This window comes from Chiloscyllium plagiosum, chromosome 1 (genome assembly GCF_004010195.1).
Source record: "Chiloscyllium plagiosum isolate BGI_BamShark_2017 chromosome 1, ASM401019v2, whole genome shotgun sequence".
Lineage (NCBI taxonomy): Eukaryota > Metazoa > Chordata > Chondrichthyes > Orectolobiformes > Hemiscylliidae > Chiloscyllium > Chiloscyllium plagiosum.
Genome location: NC_057710.1, coordinates 41,549,337 through 41,568,152, shown reverse-complemented (window position 1 = coordinate 41,568,152; position 18,816 = coordinate 41,549,337). Strand labels below are relative to the sequence as shown.

General features: G+C 41.3%; 1 protein-coding gene across 3 annotated transcripts in view; it reads right to left on the bottom strand.

Annotated features, from left to right (window-relative positions):
* Nucleotides 1–15,835, bottom strand: part of znf532 (zinc finger protein 532) — a 217,562-nt gene extending 201,727 nt beyond the window's left edge. For all 3 annotated transcript variants that reach the window (XM_043679319.1, XM_043679397.1, XM_043679488.1), the window contains exon 1: nt 15,666–15,835. The gene's annotated coding sequence lies outside the window, so the exon portion shown is untranslated. The remainder of the gene's footprint in view (nt 1–15,665) is intronic.
* Between the last annotated feature and the right edge of the window lie 2,981 nt (nt 15,836–18,816).

Genomic DNA, 18,816 nt, shown 5'->3' with positions numbered 1-18,816 from the left:
ACTGGATATCTTTCTCCCGGAACCTAAATACGTATGTGTTTTAAAAGGATCCAATTTAACCAGGGCTTTCTTGAGTTAGCAAAACAGTGAGCTTATTTGTACAAAACAGAAGATGTACCAGTAATGCACATAGATTACAAAATAAGAGGGGAGTCCAAAATGTGAGAAAAGTTAACAATGAATATACAGATCAATCTCAATTGTTCTCAAAGAATGGGGAGCTGAACATTGCAGTCATTACAGTGCATGATATTAGTAATTTTGACATTGATAGTTGAACAATCAATTTCAAAACTGTTCGCTCCTCAGATTGATTGAGAAGCTGTTGTTCTGATTTCTTTTGACCAGGACTGAATTCCAGCATTCAGGGCGAGAGAGAGTCTGGCTTGCTAGCTCACTGGTTTCTAGCACTCAGAACGAGAAGGCCCCTTTTTTAAGCAACAAAGGGTGACTAGGGGACAGTTCTTTGACTGAGACCTTCACAACATGTCATCATTTGGACGCAGCATACATGAGTAGGTTTGACCACTGACACACAGTCAGTCTCACTAGCCCCCTCCAGGAGAATTGAAAGTGAATTTTACACATATCTTCAAAAGAGAAAAAAACCCAATGTTTCTGCAGTTTGGGCACTTGCAGTTGAACTGTGCATCTTCAGCCTCTCAATTTTGTTTTAGTCAAAAGAGATTATATTCCAGTCTGTTTTGACTTGCCTTTAACTCTTTTGATGGGTTGTTGTTTGAAATTCCCTTTGTGTAATTAGGTGCAATATTCCATGGGTCTGTCTGTTTCCAGACAGCCACTTAATTTTCATGCGTTGGCTGAATCAGCGCTTTAAAAAAAACACTTTGCATTTAAAATGTGTATGTAAAACATATTCTGACCCCAGTCATGCATGATACATGACCATGACACAGTACACCTACAGATGTTGTGTAATAAGGACAGAAAGGAGAGAAAATATTCCTTGAAACCAGGTAGATTTTGCTTCTAAAACAAAACATAACTCTCTGAACTGCCTGTATGCTAGGTTTGCAAGTATCCATTTAACATCTAACTACTGTAATTTCAAGCAAACATAAGTTTCAATGGAAATATGAACATAAAAGGCAGCACATTTTACTTTTATTTCTGAAAGGATGATTAAGGGACTATAAAAAAGATTAAACTAGATTTCAACTATAACAGAAACATATTGTCACAAAAGTAGTCTTTCATTTCTAAAAGCTGGTCCTTGGCTCAAGGAGACTCTGTCCTTTATTATTTTCAGAGCGGTAATAAACCAGGCTGGGTTCCGATCAGACTGGTTTGGTACAGAGATGAAAAGGATTTTGAGAGGCCTTTTGTTTATATGTAAACAGATGAGACTTCAGACCAAAGTGGTCATGTTTAGGAAGTGACCCGTAGGATGAAAGGAGATGGTCAGCTCTCTAGCTGAGCAGTTTAGTTCAGTCCAGAACTGGTTGAGAGTTCAACAGTGAGCTGTGTGGAAACTCTCTCGTCTGCTCTTCTAACTTCAACCTGTAAGCATCTGACCTTTTTTTGTTCAGTATTTAAAAGTGGGGGGGGGGGGGGGGGTTGCTTATTGGGGATTGTTGCGTACATTCAGAACAGCATACTTGAATCACTTTGGTTAGACTGAGTTCTGTAGGGGCTCTTTATTCTGTTCTTCATATTTCATTGTGTAATTTTGAGAATAAAACCATTTGTCTGTTTTAAACCTGGTAGTCAACCTCGCTAACTTAATCCGGGTAATTTTCAAGGTACACTTACCGAAACAAATTGCAAAGTTATGGTCTGGGCTGCCTGTTGATAATGTTTTGAGTGGTCTGGCCTCGTCCATAGCAATATACATTACAATATCTCAATTTTAGATTCGTTCATGGGATGTGGCCATTGCTGAGTAGGCTAGCATTTACTGTACATCTTTAATTGTCCTGGAGAAGGCACCTTCTTGAATCACTGTAGACATTTTAGTGTAGGGACATCACAGTCTGTTAGATTGGTTCTGACTTCTGGACTACCCTTTGATAAATGAAGGAGCCGCAATATATTTGTAAGTCAGATGGTGGGTAGCTTGGAACGGAAGTTGCAGACGATGGTGTTCTCAAGTATCAGCTTCCTTTGTCCTTCTAGAAGAAGGTAAAGATGATGGTTTTAGAAGATCTTGCTGTGAGAGTGTAGATGGAGTTAATTCTGAAGGAGGGCAGTGGGAGATGGGAAGCCAGTCAGGTGGGTCGCTTAGTCCTGAATGATGTAAAGCTCCTTGAGTGTTGTTAAAGTTGTATCCATCCAGGTAAGTGAGGGGTTTTCCATCACACGCTTGAATTGTGCCTTTTAGGTGGTATACAGGCTTTGGAGTGTCAGGAGGGAAGTTACTTGTGGCAGGATCTCTAGCCTATGAGCCCTGCTCACATAGCCACAGAATTTATAGGGTGGGGGAGGGAGGGGGGTAGAAACGTGGCTGGTCCAGTTGAGTTTCTGGCCAATGGTAACACCCAGATATTTGATAGCGGAGGATTTAGTGATGCCAATACAATGAACACAGTAAGGAGCAATGGTTAGATTTTCTCCTACTGGACATGGTCACTGTCTGATATTCGTGTAGTGTGAATATTACTTAACTCATATCAGTCTAACCCCTGGCATAGACTTCTTCAATATCAGAGGATTTATAAATGGTGCTGAACATTGTGTAAACCTCAGCAAAAGTCCCTACTTCTCAATTATGATGGAGAGACCATCATTGCTGAAGTAGCTGAAGGTGGTCAGACTTGGACTGTATCTTGAGCAACACCTGCAGAGATGTCCTGGAGCTGAGTTGACTGACCTCCAACAATGACAACCATTTTGCTTAGTGCTACATATGATTGTAACCAACAGACAGTTGTTTTTTACTCCATGATCCTAATTGACTCCAGTTTTGCCAAGGCTTTTTGATGTCATAGTCAGACAAATGCTGTCTTGATGTCAAGGACAATTATTCTCCCCTCACTTCCAGTGTTCAGTTCTATTGTCCATGTTTGGAGCAAAGTTGCAATGAGGTCTGGAGCTGATATGCTTAGTTTGGATTCTGCCAGAGTCACACTGAGCAAATTATTCCTTTGCAAGCTACTTAATAGTACTGTTGATGACTCCTTCTATCATTTAGTTGAATTGGTTGAAGACTGGCATCTGTATTCCTGGGGATTTCTGAAGGAGGCCAAAATGGATCATCCACTCAGCATTTACAGTCAAAGTCAGACAGGATGGAACAGACCCTTTTGTCCAACTAGTTCACACCAATCAAGTTTCCCAAACTAAATTTCCTATTTGTTTGCATTTGCCCCATATCTCCCTAAACCTCTCCTATTCGTGTACCTGTCCAAATGTCTTTTAAATGTTGTAATTGTACCTGAATCTAAACACTTTCTCTGGCAGTTCATTTTACATACGAGCCCTCTGTTAAAAAGTTGCCCCTCGGGTCTCTTCAATCTTTACCATCTCACCTTAAACCTATGCCCTCTAGTTTTGAGCTCCCCTACCCTCGGAAAATGACCTTTGCTATTCACATTATTTATGCCTCTCATGATATTATAAACCTCTATAAAAAGGTCACCCTCAATCTCCTATACTCTAGTGAAAGAAGTCCCAGCCTATCCTTATAACTCAAGCCTTCCAGACTCAGCAACATCCTGGTAAATCTTTTCTGAACTCTCTCCAATTTAGTAATATCCTTCCTATAAAAGGGTGACCAGAACTGTACACTGTACTCCAAAAGTTGCCTCAACAACATCCTGAAAATGTGTTGCTGGAAAAGCGCAGGTTTTGGGAATGAGCCCTTCTTCAGGAATGAGGAAAGTGTGCACTTTCCTCATTCCTGAAGAAAGGCTCATGCCCGAAACGTCGATTCTTCTGCTCCTTGGATGCTGCCTGACCTGCTGCGCTTTTCCAGCAGCATATTTTCAGCTCTGATCTCCAGTCCTCACTTTCTCCTCAACAACATCCTGTACAACTTTAACATGACATCTCAATTTCTATATTCATAAATTATACCAGTGAAGACAAGCATGCTAAACACCTTCTTAATCTTGTCAACCTATGATGTAACTTTCAATGAACTATGTACGTGAATTCCTAGGTCAGTCTGTTCGACAACATTACCCAGGGCCCTATCATTAACTGTACAAGTCCTGCCATTGTTCGCCTTACCAAAACACAGCACCAAATTAAACTCCATCTGCAACTCCTCAGCTCATTGGTCCAATTGATCAAGATCCCCTTGTAATCTTGGATAGCTTTTTTTACTACATACCAGATCTTGTGGTTCAAATAGTTATGATGTCTTACGCAAACATATTAACCATGCCTCCTAAATTCTCATTCAAATCATTTATATAAATGACAATCAAAAGTAGTCCAGCACTGATCTCTGTGGACCACCACAAGACACAAGCCTCCAGTCCGAAAAACAACTCTCCCAGATAATCCAACCTGACCTTGTCTCATTTGCCAGTATTTGGCCCACATCATTCTAAGCCCTTCCTATTTATGTACCCATCCAGATGCCTTTTAAATGCTGTAATTTTACCAGCCTCCACCACTCCCTCTGGCAGCTCATTCCATACATGCACCACCCTGAGTGAATATCTATCTGAATAATTTTGCAAATGCATCAGTGTTACCTTTTGCGCTGATGTGCTGGGCTCCTCCATCGTGGAGGATGGGCATATTTGAGCAGTCTCCATCTTGAGTTAGTTGTTTAACTGTCCATTATCAGTCACAACTGGATGTGGCCAGACTGTAGAGCATAGACTTGATCCACTGGTTGTGGATCTTTTAGCCCTGTCAACTGTATGCAGTATCTGTAGTTTGGTGCACAAATCGTATTGTGTTGTAGCTTCACCTGTTTTGCACCTCATTTTTAGGTATGCCTGGTACTGTTCCTGCAGCTATTTTGTACTTGTCATTTCAGCAGGGTTAATCTCCAGGTTTGATGGCAATGGCACAATGGAAAGTAAGCTTGTGTCTCGTGGTTGAAGACAATTCTGCTGCTGACACCCCACAGTACATCATCGATACCCAGTTGCTAGACTATTCAAAGTCTGTTCCATTTACACAGTGGAGGTTTCCCTAAATGTGAAAACAGAACTTCTCTCCACAAGGTACAGCCGTCACTCCTCCAAACGCAGAGAACTAATTCAGCTATATTTTTCTCTGGTCCTTCACCACTTACTATAGCCCCAGTCAAGTAGTAACATCCTTAAGACATCAGCCAGTATGGACAATCATGGTGCTGCAGCCACTCTTAGTGATGGACATTGACTGATTCAGTTTGCCACCCTCAGCGCTTACTGTATTTAAAGATGATTACCTATTCTGTCCAGTTCTTTGCGAGATGCACATTGCACAACGATTGTGACACTTCTAAACATAGATTAGAAAATCAAAATGGATTAGTCTACTTTAGCAGTACCTCAGTGGTACCTAGATGGCAGATATATGGGAACAGATTTTCTGGGAACAGAGAACTAATTTTCACATTAATTTCAAAGTAGAGGAAAACATAGTAGTCTGCTCGAAATACAAATCAAGATACCAGCTAATCCTCAAAACTTCATACTTTCTATTCATCACAAGTCTCCCCTACTCTGGATTTTCTCATCCAAAGATGTGCAGGTCAGGTGAAATGGCCATGCTAAATTGCCCATAGTGTTAGGTGCATTAGTCAGAGGGAAATGGGTCTGGGTGGGTTACTCTTCAAAGGGTCGGTGTGGACTTGTTGGGTTGAAGGGCCTGTTTCCACACTGTAGGGAATCTAATCTGGGGAAAAGACCTTAGCTATTCAGCCTATCCACGCCCCTCATGATTTTATAAACCACGATAAAGTCCGCTCTCCGTCTCCAATGCTCCAGAGACAAAAGTCCCAGTCTATTTAGCCTCTTCCTATAGCTCAAACCCTCCAGAACCGGTAACATCCTTGTAAATATTCTCTGCACCCTCTCAAGTTTAACAACAGCATTCTTATAGAAGCACAACCAGTATTCTAAAAGTCACCTCATCAATGTCCTGTACAGTCATTGAGTGGCACTTACAAGAACTTTGGAACATGCAATCAACTATACTGTGCAGCTAGGACTAATGACAAAGAAATTTTTAATAATTCAAAATTTAATTATGTACAAGTAAAACGTGTGGTTCAAATAGTTATATACGTGTGGAAAGGGAAGAGTAAAGGTTCCGCATTATTAGTTTTAATATTAATTTTAACTCCACATGCTCATTTTTGTTGTATGTCCAAGTGAATAATACTCATGTATTTTAACTGCCATTTTGATAAATGTATTTGTTTTGAAATGATAGTTGACCTCCTTTAAAGTGAATAAGTCATCAGGGCTAGGTAGATTGCATCCCAGGTTTTTAAGGGAAGCCAGGGTGGAAATAACTGATGCTTTGAGGATCATTTTCCAATCATGACTAGCTACAGAAAAAGGTACCAGAAGACTGGAGATTTACAAACATTGTGCAATTATTTTAAATAGGGTGTGAGTGACAGATCAAATAATTATAGGTTAGTCAGCCTAACTAAGAGGAAGGTGATGACCTAATCATATGATTGCTAGATTATTAATCCAAACACCCAGATAATGTTCTGAGACCCAGGTTTGAACACTGCCATGGCAGATGGTGGAATATAAATTCAATAAACATCTGGAATTAAGACTTTAATAATGACCAGGAAACCATGGTCGACAGTTGGAAAATCCCATCAGGTTCACTAATGTCCTTTAGAGATGGAAATCTGCTAGCCTTACTTGGTTGGCCTACATGTGACTCCAGACCACAGTAATGATCCCCTTAACTGCCCTCTGGGCAATAAAGAATGGCCAACGGAATTACCGAGCCAATGATGCCCACATCCAATGAATGAAGTAAAAATAACAGTGGGCATTTTCTTTGATTCGATTCTGAGAGACAGGATAAAATATCCCTTAGGCATAGATTAATCAGGGATATTCTGCATAGTTAAAGAAAGGTTATGTGCTATTAAATTTTTGAAGAGTTAATTGGGATTGATGAGGGTCGTGCTGGGGATATGGTCTACATAAATGTTAGTGTAGTATTTGACAAGGTTCCACATGGCAGACTACAGAGGAACCTCGATTATCCGGCATTCAATTAACCAAGTTTTGGATGATCTGAACAAGATCGCAAGGTCCCGATGCATGACTAAGTATGTTATCTGGCACTGATTATCCGGCATTCGATTAGCCAAACAAAATATTCCCAACTGTGTCCTTCGGATAATTGAGGTTCCTCTGTAGTCAGAAAATAAAAGCTCATGGATTAGAACAAAGAAAATTACAGAATAGGAACAGGCTCTTTGGCCCTCCAAACCTGCACTGAACCAAATCCTCTATCTAAACCCTTGGCCAATGTTCTAAGAATCTGTATCCCTCTGCTTCCTGCCCATTCATGTATCTGTCTAGATACATCTTAAATTACCCTATCACGCCCACCTCTACCACCTCCACTGGCATCACGTTCCAGGTACCCTCCACCCTCCGTGTAAAGAACTTTCCATGCAATCTCCCTTAAACATATCCCCTTTCACCTTGATCTCAGAACCCCTAGTAATGGAGTCCTCAACTCTGGGAAAAACCTTCTTGCTATCCACCCTGTCAATACCTCTCATGATGTTGTAGACCTCAATCAGTGAGTTTTGAGAAGATTTCCTAGAGAATTCCTAGAAGCATGGCATTCCAAATCGGAACTCTATCAACAAACACATCGAGTTAGATCCTATCTACCACCCCCTGAGAAAAGGGGCAAGAAGTGACTTCACCACAGGAAATGACATCACCAACCCAAAGAAACCCAAACATATAAACAGAAAGCAGGAATTTTCAGCATTGCTTCACCTGAGGCCCACTGAAGATGTTGCCTAGTAGAGTAACAAAACGCCTGGAAAAGAACCTTCCAGCTCAGCGAGCAAACCTACATCCAAAACCTCAAATCAGGTCCCCCCCTCCCCCCACTTAATCTCAATCTTTGTAATGAAAATAATCCTAATCTATTCAACCTCTCTTCATAGATAGCGCCCTCCATACCAGGCAACACCCTGGAGAAGCTCCTCAGCACCTTCTCCAAAGCATCCACATCCTTTTGGTAATGTGGTGACCAGAACTGTACACAGTATTCTAAATGCTGCCGAACCAAAGTCCTATTCAACTGAAATGTGACCTGCCAACTCATGTACTCAATACCCTGTCCAATGAAGGAAGGCATGCCATACCCATTCTTGACCACTCTATCGACCTGTATTGCCGCCTTCAGGGTACAATGGACCTGAACACTCAGATCTCTCTGTACATCAATTTTCCCCAGGGCTTTTCCATTTCCCATATATTTCGCTCTTGACTTGGATCTTCCAAAATGCATCACTTCACATTTGCCTGGATGTATTCCATCTGCCATTTCTCTGCCCAATTCTTCAATCTATATGTATTCTGCTGCATTCTCTGACAGTCCCCTTCACTATCTACAATTCCATCAATCTTAGTGTCATCTGCAAACTTGCTAATCAGATCACCTATACCTTCCTCCAGATCATTTATGTATATCACAAACAACAGCAGTCCCAACACGGATCCATGTGGAATACCACTGATCACAGTTGTCCATTCTGAGAAACATTTTTCCACTTGGTTAGCACTGCTGCCTCATTTTCACCGGGCCATGTCTGTCCTGCACTCTAAACAACCTCTCTTTAAAAGCCTCCCACATATCAAATGTGGATTTAACTTCAAACATCTGTTTCCAATCCACATTCCCAGCTCCTGCCGAATTTTGGTATAGTCGACCTTCCCCAGTTTAGCACTCTTCCTTTCGGACCACTCTTGTCTTTGTCCATGAGTATTCTAAAACTCATGGAATTAGGATCACTATTCCCAAAGTAATCACCTACTGAAACTTCAACCACCTGGCCGGGCTCATTCCTCAACACTAGGTCTAGTATGGCCCTTTCCAGAATTGGACTATTTACATACTGCTTTAGAAAACCCTCCTGGATGCTGTTCACAAAATTCTGCTCCACCTAAACCTCTAACACTAAGAATTCCAGTCAATATTGGAAAATTAAAATCTCCTATCCCCATCACCCTGTTGCTCCTACATCTTTACAAATATGTAAATAGATTATGGATCTTTATCTCACACTCACTGCTGGAAGGCCTGTAGTTCAGCCCAAATATTGTTACCACACCCTTCCTATTTCAGAGCTCTACCCATATTATCTCACTGCTCGAGTCCTCCATAGTGCTCTCCTTTAGCACAGCTGTGATGCCCTCCTTGACCAGTAATGCAACTCCTCCACCCCTATTACCTCCCTCTATATTCTACCTGAAGCAGAATGCTTTAGTTCAAACCTCCTGCCTGAATGTTACAGCACAAATGGAAACTATTCCGCTCTTCATGGCTGAACTGACTCTTTGAGAGAGTTCTCCCACTCCCGCATTCCGCTGCAATAGGTCCAAAATTGTTTCCTTTTCGAGTGGTATTATCGCTGGAATATTAATCTAGAGACTCATGTAATATTCCACAGCAGATGGTGGAATTTGAAATCAATAAAAATGCAGAAGTAAGAGTCTAATGGTGATCATGCATCCAATGTCAGTTATTGGAAAAACCATCTGGTTCACTAATGTCCTTTAGGGAAGGATACCACCATCCTTACCTGGTTTGGACTATATGTGACTCGGGGAATAGCCAATAAATGCTGGCCTAGCCAGCAATCCTACATACAGTGAATTTAAAAAAGAAATCCAATTCCCCATGGAAGTCAGCAGCCAAGAAATGTCCCCTCTGCCAGATTCATTCTTGTACTTTAAGATTTGTTGATAAAACTTCAGAGATAATAATAAGCTATTTAATCATGTAACAATCTGTTAACTGCATTTTGTTTCAGTACCGATTTGTTAATGTCGATACTTAAGTTCAATAGCGTTTTCCAAGCACAAGATAAAATGACATTGTGGAAAATTACATTCCAAGGCCCTCAGCTTTGCATCCTCTCCTCAGTAACAGTTTATAATCACTGCAGCCTATTACCATGCAAGCCCACACAGTCAGGAGTCAGAGTAGGGAAATAAAGTTAGCATGATTCTTCAGACAAGAAATAGGTTGCTAACCAATATAGAATAAGTTGATCTAGAATTACAGATGTTTAATAATATTTTAAATTTTTTTATCCAAGATCATCATCATGTGTGCTCATTGGATCATAGTCTTTGTGTCAAATATATTTAAATAGCTTCCTTCAATTGGAGACATCCAGTATTGATATCACTGTTCTTCCTCTCTTTCTTTTAAATATTTCCCCATAACACCTCCTACATTCACTCTTAAGATGTGCACTACTTTGAACCTGTCTATTTCTGATTACATTCAATAAATCTCTTTGCTCTTTCACTCTCTGTAGCACTTTATAATTGGTTATGGTAATATCTAACTGATTCTATCCATTCTCCTCCAAATCACCATACTCAAGATATCATTTTTAAAATGAAAGTTACTCATCATAGAGTTATAGAGATGTACGGCATGGAAACAGATCCTTCGGTCCAACTTGTCCATGCCAACCACATATCCTAAATTAATGTAAATTAATCCTAAACTAGTCTCATTTGCCAGCATTTGTCTCATATCCTTCTAAAACCTTCCAGTTCATGTACTCACCCAGATGCCTTTTAAATGTTGTATTTGTGCCAGCCTCCACCACTTCCTCTGGCAGCTCATTCCATAAATACACCACTCTCTGTGTGAAAATATTTCCCCATAGATCCCTTTTAAATCTTTCCCCTCTGACCTTAAACCTATGCCCTCACCCTGGACTCCTCACCCAATTCATATCCTTCATGATTTTATAAACTTCTATAAGATCAACCCTCAGCCTCCAACACTGCAGGGAAAATAGCCCCAGCCTATTCAGCATCTCCCTATAGCTCAAACCCTTCAACACTAGCAACATTCTTCCTAAAGACCAGAATTGAATGCAGCATTCCAGAAGTGGCCTAACCAATGTCCTGTACAGCTGTGACATGGACAACCAACAGAACCATTGCCATTTGATTGTTGCTACTCCATACAATGTTCAAATTTGGCCAATGATTACTGTCCACAACAAACCATTTGCAAACAGAGTTTTATAGGGAAATGCAGGCATCTTGTCTAATCATTCGGCAAGATGTAACATGCAGTCTTTCTTGAGTCATCTATTGAACAAGATATTAACTCTAAGTACAGCAATTAGATTTCCCTTGCTGGTATTTATACATATTGCATAATTGGTTTTCTATTTGTTGCTTGAAAATTGATAATTTCAGGAATGGAAATCTAAATTTCCCTCTGGAGTTTAATTACTGGTTGAAAATCCACTGGGATGTGGCAGACTGGAGATTCTATCTTGATATATGGAATATCATAGAGCAATGCAAATTAAATAGAACACTGCTGATAATTTTCAGGATACTCAAAGTAATTCTGTCTTTTGTGACTGAGGCTGGCTCCTGTTATTATATGAATAGAACTCAGCTGGAGATTAAGAATGATTGCTACAACATCATATTCCATCAGTCATAGATTTTTGGACTATGTAACAATAGTACCTAGATTCCATAATTCAAAAGAAGTTAGAGTATAACATTTAACCACATACCCTCATACCTTCTATGCTAAGCATCATTTAGTAATTATGAAACAAACGAAAATTGTGGAAGAAACTCGGAACATCTGGCAGAATCTAGAAAAATTACATTCAATAAATCTCTGCTTTTTTCACTTTCTATAGCATTTTATAATTGTTATGATAAAGTCTAACTGATCCTGAGAAAACCCAAGTTCACTATTCAAGTTCTGTGACCCTGCTTCAGAACTTAGTAATTAAGTCCAGGTTTATCTTAACAATAACTTTAGACAGCAACTTTAATGTCAAAAGCAACCTCAGCTGCTTCACACATGATAAGGAAACAGATGCCAAGATACGGGACAAGATTTGCAAGATAACTGAAGGGTTGGTCAAAAGTTGAGTTTTGAGAAAGTTTTCAGTGATGCAGCACGGGAAAGAAAGAGACAGACTTCTGTTTATACAGTGACATCAGGAATGCTAAAGCATTTCAAAGACACTGGAGTAAAATAGTAACAAAGGCAAAGAGATTTAGGAAGGGAGATTGGACAAAAGCACTAGGGCACAAGAATACTTTACTGCCAGTGGTTAAAGAAATTGTATGGGGAGGAGTGTGTTGGTGGCAAGAGAGACAAGAACTGGGAACAAAAAGATGCAGAAGAGGACATTATACTTGAACAAAGGGTAGCTTGAAGTTTACAGGATTTGAAGAAAAGGATTTCAACACACATGGGAAGTGCAAAATGCAGTAAAAGAGAACTGTTACGTTTGGTTCATTTCGTTAATACATGTGGAGGAGAGAGACAAACGTAGACAACATTAAACAAGTTAGTTGAAGGTGACAAGAATTCAGCTTCACTCCTACTATGGTGGTAGTTCTTAATGCCACAGAATTTAGTGCTTTATCTGGCTTTCTCACTGAAAACAAAACTTGAAATATATTTATCCATAAAAAGCTTGAAAGCCCTGACTTTACAATTCATGTCACTTGAGAGCGTTAGTTTACAATCATGAATTGGAGGAGCTGGCGTTGGACTAGGGTGGACACAGTTTTAATATATATTAAATAAAAAAAATCACACAATACCAGGTTATAGTCCAACTGGTTTACTTGGAAGCACTAGCTTTCAAAGTGCTGCTTCCTCATCATGTGATGAGAGAGCAGCGCTTCGAAAGCTAGTGCCTCCAAATAAACCAGTTGGACTATTACCTAGTGTTGTGCGATTTTAATGTTTATAATCACAGCACTTTCTGCTCTTCCAAATCATATCTTCATGTCTTATGCCATTTTAAGAAGTCTACTTAGGGCAGCTCTGGACGCCCTTAGGAGGGATACAATGCCAGGGTCTGATGGCATTGGACTCTGAAATAAAAAGGTAAAGTGCTGGAAATGCCCAGCCAATCAGGCAGCATCTTTGGAAAGAAACAGGTTTAACATTTGGGACAAATTTACCTTCATCCTCTCTCTGGATGTAGTCCAAGGCTGCACCAAGTAGTATGAACATTATTGCCATATTTGACCCCGAGATAGAATCGCAACAACATATACACACCCAGACCCTGGCCAAGGTGTGAATTCCTGATTCCTGAAGAAGGGCTCATGCCCGAAACATCGATTCTCCTGCGCCTTGGATGCTTCCTGACCTGCTGCACATTTCCAGCAACACATTTTCAGCAGGGTCTGGGTGTCACAACAGCAACCTGATAGGCTGAGGAAGGCAACTTTATGAATTCGGAATTAGATAATGTTCAGAGCAAAAGTAGGTGATTCGGCCCATCGAGTCTGCTCCACCTTTTAATGCAAATATGGCTGAGCTCATCATCCTTAACTCCACTTTCTTGCCTTTTCCCTATAATGCGGTGGATGGCACGGTGGCACGGCAGCACTGTTGCCTCACATCGCCAGAGACCCGGGTTCAATTCCCACCTCAGGAGTCTGTGTGGAGTTCCCGTCTGTGTGGAGTTTGCACATTCTCCCCGTGTCTGCGTGGGTTTCCTCTGGGTGCTCCAGTTTCCTCCCACAGTCCAAAAATGTGCAGGTTAGGTTAAATGGCCATGCTAATTTGCTCATAGTGTTACGTGAAGGGGGAATGGGTCTGGGTGGATTGCTCTGTGGAGGGTCGGTGTGGACTGGTTGAACCAAAGGGCCAGTTTCCATACTGTAGGGAATCTAAACCCTAGAATCCCTGACATGATTAAAAATCCATCTCAGCCTTGAATATACTTACCAGCCTTCCTCAACAGCCACCTGCAGTAAAAGAAATTCACTTCTCTACCCTCTGGGAGAAAAGTTTCCTCCTTATCTCTTGTTTTAAATGTGCAGCCCTTGTTCTCAAATTATGCCCTCTGGTCCTTGACTCTTCCACATGGGAAAACATAACTCTCCCTATCTGCAAAAGTGCACAGGTAAAGCAGGGCATTGTCAATCTTCTCAGAATGTGATAGTCAGGGGGTGGGGAATGACATTATCACAATTGTGCATCTGCTTCAGCACAGAGAAGGTTTGGTCTGCTTAGACGTTGTGCAAATGAAGTGTTCAGAAACCTCCCCAAATAGCAGCCATCGATCCATTTAAATTGGGGCCACACATGGATAGTCCCAACCTGTGACCATTTATTCAGCTACCAAAACTTTGTTTCCCTTAGGGCAGGTTCACAAAACTGTTCAGAATGTGTTCCTGACCCTGCAGAAAAATCCAGCCCAGGGTGTAGTCTTTCTGATTAAACAAGGTTGGAAAAAGAGAGTTCTTTAAAAGCAAAATGGCAAAAGAGATTGTAAATCCCTTCTTCATCACCCCACCTCCACCTGCTACTCCCACAGTAAACAATGACTAGCTTGGAAAGTATGTAAAACTTTAAGTAGACAAACAAGACTTCCCCACTCTTATTACAATGCATTTAACTCACAAGGTTCAGAACTACAGTTTCACAGCATGAAAAACATCAGCCTTCTGAAAGGAAACTACAGGAAGCAACTCAGAACAAAGGTATTGAACTGGTCATGATCTGTCACATTTAAATGTCATGGCATACAAATTGATGAGTACTGGTACCCAGGAAAGAGCTGGCATAGCTTTTGCACATTCTAGGCCTAATGCTTTCCTCTTATATATTTCTATTGTCTCTTCTACTTCTTCAATTCTTAAAGAACTACAGCTGTTAAACACCCTTCTACATATGTCAATGGACAAGTATTTTCTTCTGAGCCTGACTGAATCAGAATCATAGAATCTCTAAATGTGGGAGCAGTCTATTGAATCCGCACCAACCCTCCAAACAGCACTCCACCCATAGACAACTCTCATCCTATCCCAGTAACCATACATTTCCCATGACTAACCCACTCAAACTAGACACTATGGACAATTTAGCATGGCCAATCCACCTAACCTGCACATCTTCAGGCTAAGGGAGGAAACCGGAGCACCCGGAGGAAACCCACACAGACACAGGGACAATGTGCAAACTCCACACAGTCACCCAAGTCTGGATTCAAATCCAGGTCCTTGGTGCTGTGAGGCCATTGTGCCATGCCACTCCTGTGGGTTGGCCTAAATGATCTGTTATTAATCTTAACATGGGCCCAGCCTGCCCTATTTCCTACCCTTTAGTGAGGGGTGGTGGCCAATTCCTTTGTACCTGTGGGCACCTTTGGTGCATGTTTTAAAACTCAATAAGAGAGGGAAGTGAGGGTTGACATTGGAAACCAGAATATTGCCCCACAACCCAGCCAATGTTAGGAGCAGTGCATGACATTCTCAGGAATTCAGAGTACAGGCAGAGATCTGAGAGGCTGCCTGCTGACCCTGTCTGGAGCTGAAAAGGAGACAAGCTCTGTCACTGTCCATAGCAAGATATTTCAGCACAGCCAGTCACAAACAGCAATGAGCCAACCAGGGTACATGCAAGACCTAACAACAGGGGCAACTTTACAAAGCAACCATTTTATATCCAGTAGGCAGCGAATATTTAAGAACTTGTCCAGCTTTATGTTAGAAACTTACCAAGGAATCAGCTCTATCCATGTTAAGATTCAAATGATCAGTGCACTCTGAAAAGGAAATTCAGTACTCAAATAGTTAAGGTACACATCTTTTTTTTTAAACACAGTGAAACGAGCTGCACAAATGAACTGCAAAGACTTCTGGGCAGTCACCGCAGAGTGCTGTGTGCATGTCATCATGGCTGATAGCATTGCAGGACCTATTTAGGTATCCTCACAGACTGCCAGAGTGAGAGAAATTAATTCTCATCATGTGACTTGCACTTGAACCAATTATACTCCTGATTGTAGTCTAAGAATAAAGTAATAAATACAGCAGTGACTCCCAAATGTGGCTGAACTGTGTGCTCAAATCTCGTGCTGTAAGCAGTCTCACAATCGTTGTAATATACTCCCAGTCTCTCCTGAGACTTCTGCAATGGTCACAGTTTAACCTAATCGCAAATCAAGCCACATTCATGTGGACTGACGCTCATTCAGATTGATTTAAGAAAATCTAACTTCACCCTAAAAAATACATAAATTCAACTGTTTAATTAGCTTTGAAATCGTCTACACTATTTAGCAATAGATCTCAGTCCCCTGAACAGTATACTGGCCTACCTACCAAAGTGTTGTTTTTGCAAAGTCCAAATGTGGCCCAGAGTTAAAAGATGAGAACATTGAGGCGATGCCCAGGCAGGAATGTGAAGGCCAGGAATGAGAAAGTGGAAAGATGAGAGACTGGAGGTAGTTAGAGCAGAGTTGGAGGATGAAAGATAGAGTTAAAGACCATGGAGCAGAGTTTAAAAGGGAGAAAATAGAGTTGAGACAGTGAGGGTGGGGAGGAGAAAAATAGAAGATAAGTCATAGTGGGAAGCAAAGGAAGCGGGGAAAAAGATTAAATGGCTACCACAATGCAAGTAAACTCTAAAGGAACCTGTAGTAATACAGGCCTGAGCACAGCTAGTCAGGAATGTGATTGCCAGAACTACATTATATCTGATCTGAGAGTACGAGGGTTGGAGGCCAAGGATAGAAAGAAGCTAGGCAGAGGTAAATAAAATAAAAGGCACTGTAGCAAAATTTACCACCAAACCACAAAACCTGGTCTAAGATATATGTTTAAGGAGTTTATTAAAGGAGGAAAGAAAGATTGATAGACAAGTAAAGAGATATTGGAAGGAAATATAGAAGGGTTTCCTGGCACAGTATGTCGAAGGGCCGACAAGAGGGGAGGCCACACTGGATCTGGTGCTTGGTAATGAGCCAGGCCAGGTGTTTGATTTAGTTGTAGGTGAGCACTTTGGAGAGAGTGACCATAATTCCGTTGTGTTTAGTTTAGCGATGGAAAGGGATAGGTACATGCCACAGGTCAAGAATTATCGATGGGGCAAGGGCAATTATAATGCGTTTAGCCAAGAATTAGGATGCATAAAATGGGGTAGCAAAATGCAGGGGATGCAGACAATGGAAATATGGAACTGGTTTAAGGAACAGATATTGCATGTCCTTGATAGGTATGTCCCTGTCAGGCCGGGAGGAAGTGATAAGGTAAGGGAACCGTGGGTTACTACAGAAATTGCATCTCTTGTTAAGCGGAAGAAGGAGGTTTATGTGTTGATAAGACAAGAGTGTTCAGATGAGACGATAGAGAGTTATAGATCAGCTAGGAATGATTTAAAGAGAAAGTTAAGAAAAGCAAAGAGAGGACACGAGCAGTCTTTAGCAAATAGAATAAAGGAGAACCCTAAAGCTTTCTATAGGTATGTGAGGAATACAAGGATGACTAGGGTAGGAATAGGGCCAGTCAAAGACAGAAGTAGAAAGTTGAGTGTGGACCCTGTAGAGATCGGAGAGGTGCTAAACAAACATTTCTCATCGGTTTTCTGGCTATTCGGGGCCAGCTATGCTGCTACCAGAAATGTCCAGGACCAAACAGTTTTCTTTAGCAAGTTTTCCTCAGGGGAAACCCCCACCCCCACCCGCTGTGTCTCCAATGTCATGTGTAACCTCAGATGGCTCTGTATTCTACAACAATACAATTATGAGTACGCAAATATTGTTGCCAAGCCTACTCGGAAGAAGGAGGAGAAAGTGAAATGGGAGGCAGTAAGGAGGAAACATCCAGTACCCCTTTACTCTGCAAAGGCTGTCTGTGACTGCCTGCTAATGCTCTGGAGCATCTACCTGCTATTAGAACATAACAACATAAGAACCAGCAGGGGTAGGCCATCCAGCCCTTCGAGCCTGCTCCACCACTCAATAAGATCATGGCGCATCTTTTCGTGGACGCAGCTCCACTTACCCACGTTTTCGCCATATCCCTTAATTCCTTTACTTTTCGAAAAAGTATCTACCTTAGCTTTAAAAGCAATTATTAAAGTAACGTCAACTACTTCCCTGGGCAAGGAATTCCATGGATTAACAACCCTCTGGGTGAAGAAGTTCCTCTTAGTTCTAAACCTGCTCCTCTAATCTTGAGACCATATCCTCTTGTCCTAGTTCCACCTACCAGTGGAAACATCCACCGACACCTAGAGGAGAAACACCTCATATTTCACCTTGGGACCATGCACCACATGGGCTAAATGTGGATTTCAACAGACCTATCACGATCTCCCTCATCTTCATCCACCTACCGCTTTCCCAGCTACCTCCCCCCCAAACCCACCCCCATTTTTCTCTCAGCCCTGACCCACAAGCCTCATTCCTGATGATGGGCATATGCCTGAAACGTCGATTCTCTTGCTCCTTCAATGCTGCCTGACCTGCTGTGCTTTTCCAGCACTACACTCTTGACTCTGATCTCCAGCATCTGCTGCCCTAACTTTCTCCTCATGGAAACATCCCATGTATTTCTATTTTATTGATTCTCTTCATAATTTTATGTGTTTCTATAAGATTCCCCTCATTCTTCTGAATTCCACTGAATATAATCCCACATGAATATGATTACCCACCATAGCACTCTCTTGGCCAAATTCCTAAAAATAAATGTCATGATTTGGAGATGCCAGTGTTGGACTGGGGTGTACAAAGTTAAAAATCACACAACACCAGGTTATAGTCCAATAGGTGACAATCACCCCTGATGAAGGAGCGTCACTCCTTAAGCTAGTGTACTTCCAATTAAACCTGTTGGACTATAACCTGGGGTTGTGTGATTTTTA